Below are 6,997 nucleotides of genomic sequence, written 5' to 3'. Positions count from 1 at the left end.
TGGGGGACAGAATTAACCCATAAGACTGTCTTTGTTGTGTATTCTATTTCTATATTATTTTTCTGTTTTCATTATAGAGGCTCTGCAATAGATATTTAAGCTTCGGCAGGGCTCGTCAACCTCCATAACTCTTCCTTTTCAGTATCTATTCTTGTGTGCTTACTTTTCCCTATGAGATTTAGAATCAACTCTTAGTTCCAGAAAAAAATCTTAATGAAAATTTACTGTGATCTTATTAAATTTATAAAGCAACTTAGAGAGAACTCAAACATCCTAAGAACGGGGTTATATTTACATTTCTTCAAGTCTACTTCTGTGTTTTTAGGAGTATTTTAGTTTTTTGCAAGTTTCAAAAAGTTTTCAGTTTATTCCTAAGAATTTTATTTTTTGTGTGCTATATTGAGTAGGGTCTTCTCTTTCACCATATCTTTTAAATGGTTATTTCATGAATATTTTGTATGTTAATTTTATATTATATTAATTGGCTGAATTATCTTATTGTTTGAATTAGTTTTATTAGTCTTATACATTTTTCCAGGAATGTTATTTTGCCATCTTCAAATAAATTATATTTTTAAAATTATTATTTCTCAATTTGTTTACTCATCAAATTTTCTTGAGTAGTTAATATCTACAGTACAATATTAAATATTACTGGAGATGTTGAGCATCCTTGCCTTCTTCCTGATCACAGCCAGAATGCCTTCATTACTTTTTTGTTAAATAGAATGTTGAGTTTAAAATTGAGATATATACACATATACATATATATTTTATCATAGTAAGGAAGTATCCATCCATTCCTATTTTCCCAAGATTTTAATTAGTAATATGTGATGAGCTAAGTCTAGAAGGATTTTCAGCCTCTATAAAGCTATCATTTTTCTCCTTACACCTATTAGTACATTATATTAAAATGACTCACTATTGAATTCCACTTACATTTCTCATACTAACCCACTTGGTCATGTTATATCATTTTTTAAATGTTAAATTTGATCCTGTTTGCTAATATTTTATTCAGATTTTTTCCATCAATATTCATGCATAATATTATTATTTTTTGTGCAGTCTTTATTATCTTTAAGCATGAATTTTATACTTACTTAACAAAATCATGTGGCAAGTTTCATTTTCTTTTTTCTAAAACAATTTATTTATTGACACTACTGTGTATCTAAAGGTTGGTTGTATTGGTTAGTAAAACCATCTGGGGCTGTGTATGTATGTATTTATGTGTGTGTGTGCTTATCTCTACTGTGGCCAGCTTTGTCAATTTTATCCTTCTATGAATTTATATCATATAAATTTTAAAGAATATTTCTGTAGAGCAATGTAAAATTATCTGCTATAATTTATTTTTTAATTTCTATTTTGGGCAACTTACAGTTTATTCTTTACTTCTGAGTTTTTGTCTTCTTTTCCTATTTTTTAAATTTAAATATAATTGACGTAAACCATTATATTAGTTTCAGGTAAACAACATAATGATTCTAACGGCTCAATATATGTATATATCATGAAATTATCACCACAATAAGGTCTAGTTAACATCCATCAGCACCCTTAGTTACATTTTTTTTCTCGTGATGAGAATTTTTGAGATCTACTCTCTTAGCAACTTTCAAATATGGAATACAGCATTATTACTATAGTCATCATGCTGTATATTACACTCCCAGGACTTACATATCTTAAAAGTGGAAGTTTGTACCTTTTGACCTTCTACTCTCATTTCACCCACCCTCCACTCCAGACTTTCTTAGTTTGATCAGCTCTCAGTGCATTTCTTCTCTATTTCTTTTCAGAGTTTTTGGATTTTTGTTTTACAATGCTTTTATAGGTCCAAATGCTCATTTGAGTATATTGAATTTAGTTGAAAAGTTGTGTTTTCATTTTATTCTGCTTGGTGGGTGGCTTTGGGAGGAAAGGAATTTTCATCAGCTGAAATATCTTGATTGATTTTTTTTCTTTTCTCCTTTTAGTAGTTTCTTATGGAGTTTGCCTATTTTTTTTTCCCTAGGCATTTCTTCAACACTGTTACAAATTCAAGAGTGTTCTCTTTGTCTTATTAAGATGACCGTAAAGGTGGAAATCTGGTTGATATTTGTTGTCCAAAAGCTGTATTTACAAAAGTAATATTATGTGGACTGTAAAATAAAGATTACAATGATTATAAATCACAATATTGATTGTAAATCACATATTGTTTTATTATTTTAACTATTATGTTTATTTTTAATTGTTGGATTGTTTCTGAAATGAAAAGATAAAGTACTCTCTCAAAGTTGCTGGTTCTTTTTGCATGTCAGACATACTATGCTCTATAATGAAGTGGAATGCAATGTGTGTGTGTGTGTGTGTGTGTGTGTGTGTGTGTGTAGAGAGAGAGAGAAAACGAGAGAAGGAGAGACAGACAGATAAACACAGGGAGAGAAAGAGAGTGGGGGAGAAACAATTATATGATTTGGAGATTCTGTGCATTTTCTAGTAAAAGCGTTGTATGATCAAAATGCTTCCATTTTCTTTAGATAGACTATAGAAGGAAAAACATCTTATAGAAAGAGAGAGTGTCAAGGGCAGGGTATCTCCTCAGTTTATACAAAGTCATGAGCCTTCCAGGTATGGCCTGGCAGATGCTTGCTTTTCCATGAGAAGACCAGAGGCCAGGAAGCTGTGTACTGCTGACTCCTCTCTGCAAGCCCCTGTGCACTGAAGCATACTGGTTGATGTTTACTAGTCTTTCTCTGACAGTTTGAGCATCATTGGGTTAACTCAGCTCTCTTGGTGACAACACACTTATATGTTATTCTCCCCTGATTTGCTGTCAGGTGTCTTGGAGTGCCAATACCTATGTAATTATTACATGACTATGTAAGCATCACAGACAAGCCTGACTAGTCTGGTCACTAGGCAGAGTTAGTAGAGCCAATGTGTACTTGGGAGTAGTAGGGGGAGCTGGTGTTAGGAACAAAACTGTGAACAGTAGAATATCATTGACAAATGATCTCGCTAGCCTATGAAGTTTGACACTGGTGGGAACACATCATACTTTTATTTCCTTTAAAGAAGTTTTTCTAAAGTTCTACAATAATAATCAAGTAGCATTGATTTCTTATTGTTGAACACATTTAAATATAGACTAGACAGACATTAGTTGAATAAAGCTATTTATGTTGATCAGAATTAACAGTTTTCAGCAAAATGATTCTCACACGTTGGACTGTGATTTATCTTCACATACTTTTTGGGGAAAAGTTTGTTAAAATATGTATATAGATAGTCATGTTCTGTACACTTCAATGGAAAACAATTTTTAAGAACTTGAGCAGCTGGATTTCAGGAATAAAAGAGTTGTCACTAAGTATAACTGAATTTTCTCTTTTATGTATAGAAAACCCACTAGGACAACTTTAGGCAAATATGCTTTATCAATTAAGTCACTACTAATCCTTTCAAGTGTATGTAGTTTATCATTTTAAAAAATTACTTACTTTAAAGTATCTAAATACATGAATATCTTTGCCACAACTCCACTTCCAGAATCATTTACTGTGGAATTATTTATTGTTAAACAAATATGTCTGGAGTATTACTGAGTTTAATGGTGCCTCATTCCAGACAGTTTTAACCTAAGCTGAAAAGTTCTTGGAAGGGTGCCTAGATCTTTTCTATGATATGAAGGATGTGAGTTTCCATTTGCTTCTTATATTTTTATTCATCCCCACTTTGTTAACATACACATGAAAGTATAGCTGGCTGTTCTCTGTCAGAGAGGGTTTTATTTCCCTTTTCTACAGCAGGGGTAATCACATTTCTGGAAAGAAGAAATGGTGCTTTAAAACAGCTCAATAGCTTTTGTACCTGGATAAGGACACTCAGAAATGACACAGGCTCACAGGACTTTTCTCATGGCTCTGAGGAGGTTAAATTTGGTTCCTCAATCAGGGAGGCATTAAACGCAGAGCAGCTCCATGGGCAAAGCAAAAATAACTGTTATGTGGGGGCTGTTAGACTGGCAGTAGGTTGTTATCTAGGGATCTTCACTCTCTGCTAAGTTCCTTCTCACACTGTGTAGGAAATGGCAGGAAGAGATATTTTAGCCGAGGTATAAAAGAAGATATACATTTCTCACAATTAAAGGCATCCAAAATCAGTCAGTTCTTTAAAAGTCCCTTGGAAAGCTCAAAGACCACATCCACTTTCAGAATGTCCCATTAGAAGTATCCCAGACACAACTCATGGTCATAACTCCCTTGACCTTGTTCTAGAATAAATGTGCTAAGAGTATATGTTTCTGGTATCTATAACTTTAGGGACTTCCCTGTTCCTTGACAATTTGTGAAGAGTGCTTATATCATATGTGCTGGATCTCTTGTTTATTTATCTTGATTATGGAATAGCTGAATTATAATTATAACTTAAAATGGTATTGGGTGAAATTTTGCAGGACAATTATGCTAATTGTAAAAGGGACTCATCTGACTGACTAGAAAGGTGACCATATCATTTATTGTCCAAACTTGGGTGCTGTTAGAGAACAAAATAAGAGCTATTAGTAATTACATTTAGGACAACAGTAGTAAAGTGAGAGTCTCCTGGGAAAGCCAGGTTATAAGTCATCCCAATCATAAGGGAATGATTTAGATATGTGTGGTATGTTATTCAAGAATAATTAGGCCTCAGTAGTGTCCATCAACTCTGCCTAGTGAATGTGTCTAGAATTAACAAGGACCTCTGACAAAATAATTGAAACTGGGTGGAACAAAGCTGGGTGTTTAACATTTTACTCTAAAAATAATTTTCATCCAGTAGCTGGCTTTTAAGCTTGAATAAAACAAGATGTTCAGCTGGTTGAAAATCTGATTGAAAAATAGGAGACTATCAACAAGTTGTTTAGTAAACTATTTGAAATTAAAGCAGGAAGTCTTAGTTTATAGTCATATTTGAATTCCTATTTACAAATTGAAAATTCAATTTTATGTACTTAAAGATATTTATCTGAAAAATGAAGGGTTTAATATATCACCTTTAAGATTCCTTCCAGCTTTGCTAGTTTGTGATTTCAACTAACTTTTTTTTCTGGGTGAATAAGAAGATCCTGAGAGACACTGGAGCTTCTGAGACATAGGGAATTTATGGGGAAGGAACACAGGCAAAGCGAAAAAAGGAAAGTTCAAGTACTGTGGGATCCTTTATATTCTGCCATAGCATCATATTCATTTTTCAATTCAGTCATGTTGAACTACTTGAAATTCTCAGCACACCTCTTATTCATCCATGCAGTCTGTTTCCTGTGTTAAGAATGTTCTTCTCTTCATTCTCTTTAACTTTAGTTATATCTAACTCCTATACATCCTTCAAACATTGATCTTTTAATCTCAGTTTGAACCCTTTCACTGCAACTCCACAGGCCTTTGGGCATAACTACATCATAACACTTTTCACAAACTCTGTTATAATTGTTCATTCATTTTACTTTTATGCTGAACTCCAAGCTACATGAATTTTCTACCTCTGCATCTCTGGCAGCTAACTTAGTGATTCTCAAATAAAAGGCATCTCAAATAAATCATCAATCGAATTATAAAAAGCAATTATTCTTTCTTCAAATAGAAATAAATCAGTGACACCAGAAAAAATGAAATATTCCTGTAGATGCCTAAATAAGATATCCATCACATAAATTATCACATATGTAAATCAAGGTGAAAATAAGTTGAGTTTGGACTGTATCCTGTGCTTTATTTTATAGAAATCCTTGGGATTTATGCCACTGGAGCCACTTCAAGAAAAACACTTCATAAAGGCAAAAATGCACTTATGTTGACCAAGACCCTGCGTTAGGCGTAATAATTTAGAGACTAAATTGACATAAATGGCTTCCAAGATGGTCTACACTAAACTGAATTTTGTTCTATAGTGTTTTCCAGATGTTTCATAGAATAAAGAAAAAATCTGTTTTACCTTGTGCTATGTCTTCATAGCCTCTAAAGAAGCATTCCATTTACTTTATCACTTTTTATACCTGTGACATGTGCTTGCACACAGGTTTCTTGGTGACTGCAGCAGCAGCCTTAGCGTTTCATGCCCGTCTCTAGGGTCCGTGCTGATAGCCATGGCTCGCGCCTGTCTCTGGAGCTGGTTTAGGTGGTGCTCTGAAACCCCTCTCCTCGTGCATCCCAGAACAATGATCTCTTGACTCTCAGGCACTTCCAGGCTTTTACCTGGACTCCCTGCAGGCTAGTTGTGGCACACCAGCCCCCTTCAGGCTTTGTTCGGGCAGCCAACCCCAGTCCTCTCCCTGGGATCCGACCTCCGAAGCCCGAGCCTCAGCTCCCAGCCCCCGCCCTTCCTGGCGGGTGAGCAGACAAGCCTCTCGGGTTGGTGAGTGCTGGTTGGCACCCATCCTCTGTGCGGACATCTCTCTGCTTTGCCCTTCGCACCCCGGTGGCTGCACTCTCCTCTGTGGCTCTGAAGCTTCCTGCCCACGCACCCCCCACCTCTGCCAGTGAGGGGGCTTCCTCGTGTGTGGAAACCTTTTCTCCTTCACAGCTCCCTCCCACTGCTTCAGGTCCCATCCCTGTCCTTTTGTCTCTGTTTTTTCTTTTCTCTTTGCCCTGCCCAGGTATGTGGGGAGTTTCTTGCCCAAAAGGCAAGGTGTTCTGTAGGAGTTGTTCCACATGTCGTTGTATTTCTGATATATTTGTGGGGAGGAAGGTGATCTCCATGTCTTACTCCTCTGCCATCTTGAAGGTCTCTCCCATAACATTTTAAATATACCGTAGCATATTTAAATATGTAATATCATCATGGATTCTTCACATATCAAGAATAAATGATGCATGCAATATTTATTGAATTATATAAAAACGTCTGTCAGGATTAAATTTAATAATAATTTTGTCATAATACCACTAAATAACAAGCACACAATTGAAAAGCTAAAAACAAAATAAAATAAGATGTTACATTTGTAAAAAATAAAAAAAGAACT

Source organism: Kogia breviceps, chromosome 5, assembly GCF_026419965.1.
Source record: "Kogia breviceps isolate mKogBre1 chromosome 5, mKogBre1 haplotype 1, whole genome shotgun sequence".
NCBI classification, from domain to species: Eukaryota; Metazoa; Chordata; class Mammalia; order Artiodactyla; family Physeteridae; genus Kogia; species Kogia breviceps.
This window is presented reverse-complemented; position numbering follows the sequence as displayed.